Raw genomic sequence first — 2,500 nt, 5'->3', positions numbered from 1 at the left:
GGGGCAGCAGGGACGTCGGAGAGACATGGCAAGGCCTAACCTCTCAATTGGAATTGCGTTTGCATCAGGTATTCAGTGGACACATTGGAGTCCGTAGGGATTCATACCGAACACAGGCATTTATCAGCATGTGTTACTGCCAGGGAGTTTAACCCTTTGTGTGGATGTGAACATTGCTGTGATCACCGCTGGGGGTTCAGGGCCATAGCTGCAGCACAGTGCTGTTAAGTCTCACAGGCGTGAGATGAAGTGTGAAGGACTGTTTGGCCTCAGCATTGCCCCTCTTTTACCACCTCAATACCTACACACAGTAATACCACATACACACACACACCTAACAAAGACCTACACACAGTCATACACACACACACCTAACAAAAACCTACACACAGTCATCGCCACATACACACACACCTAACAAAGGCCTACACACAGACATACCCACATACACACACACACACACACACACACACCTCACAAAAACCTACACGCAGTCATACCCACATACACACACAGCTAAATAGGCGCCAGTGTCGCTGGGCAGACTGCGTTCACACGGCACTCACACAGCACATGCTCTTGCTTAAGATGGCAGCCGTCGCTGCTGCGTGGCGTAGCCGCCCCCCCTCCCCTCCCCTGCCTGGGCCTGATGGTGACGGATCACGGGTCCGGTGACAGCGCCACCGCCGCCACGGCAACACGGCTGACCTCCCCTCGCGGCAAGCGACAGCAGCTGACATGGGGACAGCAGCGGAGGGTTGGGGGGGGGGGGGCTGAGGTGGCGCTAGTGATGTCTGTTGGACCAGACAGCACCATCCATTCTCACCATCGGCTCACAGAGAGAGAGAAAGAGAGAGAGAGAGGGAGGGAGAGAGGGGGGGGGGTGTTGTAGAAACAGAGCAGGAGAGAGATTAGACAGAAGACAAAGAGATCGGGAGATGGAGCGAGAGAGTGAGGGAGAAGGGAGGGAGAGAGAGGGAGAGAGAGAGAGAGGTGTGGGTAGATGAGTGGAACCCAGGCTCCATTCCTCATGCTCGTCCAGGTGGCTGACACAAAGCTTCACTTCATCAGCACGCCACGACACACAATGAACCCTGAAACCTCACCTCCTTTTTTTCCCAGCAGTGACCATGCTTTTTGGACCTCACAGACCACCATAGCCTCTCTCTTCTGTGACAGACACTATGGAAGCCCCCCCCCCCACAGCGCCTGGTCACCATCCATCATGTAGAAGGACGAGTGATTGACATCCACTATCAGCTCCGCAGACTTCCTGTATCTCCATCTCTATTCACTCATCTAATTTACATACACAGGCCTATCTGGGAGAGAGGAGCACTCCGATCTCTCACACCCGTCCTACAGTTCAACCAGGAGGAGATAGCGGGGGGGGGGGGGGGGGGGTTGGGGGGGCCAAGGTCACGCTTTACAGTAGGCCCAATTCCCAGAGAAGAGAGGCGCTGATAAAAATGCATGCTTTTACTACGCGACACCACAGCTAAGGATGTACGCTAAATATATACGCTAAGCGACACAATGGAGAGGGGTGTGAATGCGAGCGCTTTTCCACAGGGAGTGGAGAGGCCGTCGGGTCGGGTCGGGTCAGCGTAGGTTTGCTCGAGAGACCCGAGCGACAACCCTGCCCGTCGTTGCCGAGTTCTGCTCTCCCTACTTCCTGTGGCCCCGTGTGGCCGTGCTGAGCCTGCGCGGCGCTGATTACCGCCAGCTAGCCGCTAATGCAGCGCTGGGGGGGGCGGCGGCCATGTTTTGGGCCTGTAATCCCTGCACCTCCCGCACCTCTCACTCTCGTCTCTGTTGTGTTGGGGTGCAGGCTGCTGCCACACGCTCCCCTACCCTCCTCTCTCTCTCCCCTATGCTCTCCTCTCTTCTCCTCACCTCTCCTCCTCTCTCTCTCCCCTCTGCTCTTCGCTCCTTTCCTCACCTCTCCTCTCTCTCTCCCCTCTCCTCTCCTCTCCTCCTCTCCTCTCCTCGCCTCTCCTCTCCTCTCCTCTCCTCTCCTCCTCTCCTCTCCTCCCCTCTCCTCTCCTCTCCTCTCCTCTCCTCTCTCTCTCTGCTCTTTGCTCCTCTCCTCTCCTTTCCTCTCCTCTCCTCTCCTCTCCTCTCCCTCTCTGCTCTTTGCTCCTCTCCTCTCCTCTCCTCTCCTCTGTCTCTCTGCTCTTTGCTCCTCTCCTCTCCTCTCCTCTCCTCTCCTCTCTCTCTCTGCTCTTTGCTCCTCTCCTCTCCTCTCCTCTCCTCTCCTCTCCTCTCTCTCTCTGCTCTTTGCTCCTCTCCTTTCCTCTCCTCTCCTCTCTCTCTCTGCTCTTTGCTCCTCTCCTCTCCTCTCTCTCTCTGCTCTTTGCTCCTCTGCTCTTTGCTCCTCTCCTCTCCTCTCCTCTCTCCTCTCCTCTCCTCTCCTCTCTCCTCTCCTCTCCTCTCCTCTCCTCTCCTCTCCTCTCCTCTCCTCTCCTCTCCTCTCCTCTCCACTCTGCACTCCACCCTC

The 2,500-nt window shown here is 56.6% G+C and overlaps 1 protein-coding gene across 1 annotated transcript in view; it reads left to right on the top strand.

Annotated features, from left to right (window-relative positions):
* The window catches only part of zfpm2a (zinc finger protein, FOG family member 2a), a 146,476-nt gene that overhangs the window by 97,740 nt on the left and 46,236 nt on the right, over positions 1 to 2,500 (top strand). The gene's annotated exons all lie outside the window — the stretch shown is intronic.

The sequence above is a fragment of the Alosa pseudoharengus genome, unplaced genomic scaffold (genome assembly GCF_046254945.1).
Source record: "Alosa pseudoharengus isolate Yale_2024_CS ecotype anadromous, Long Island Sound unplaced genomic scaffold, YU_APseudo_1.1 YU_APseudo_1.1_scf_12, whole genome shotgun sequence".
Classification (NCBI taxonomy): Eukaryota; Metazoa; Chordata; class Actinopteri; order Clupeiformes; family Clupeidae; genus Alosa; species Alosa pseudoharengus.
Note: the sequence above shows the minus strand (reverse complement) of the source record. Positions and strands in the feature narration are given on the sequence as shown.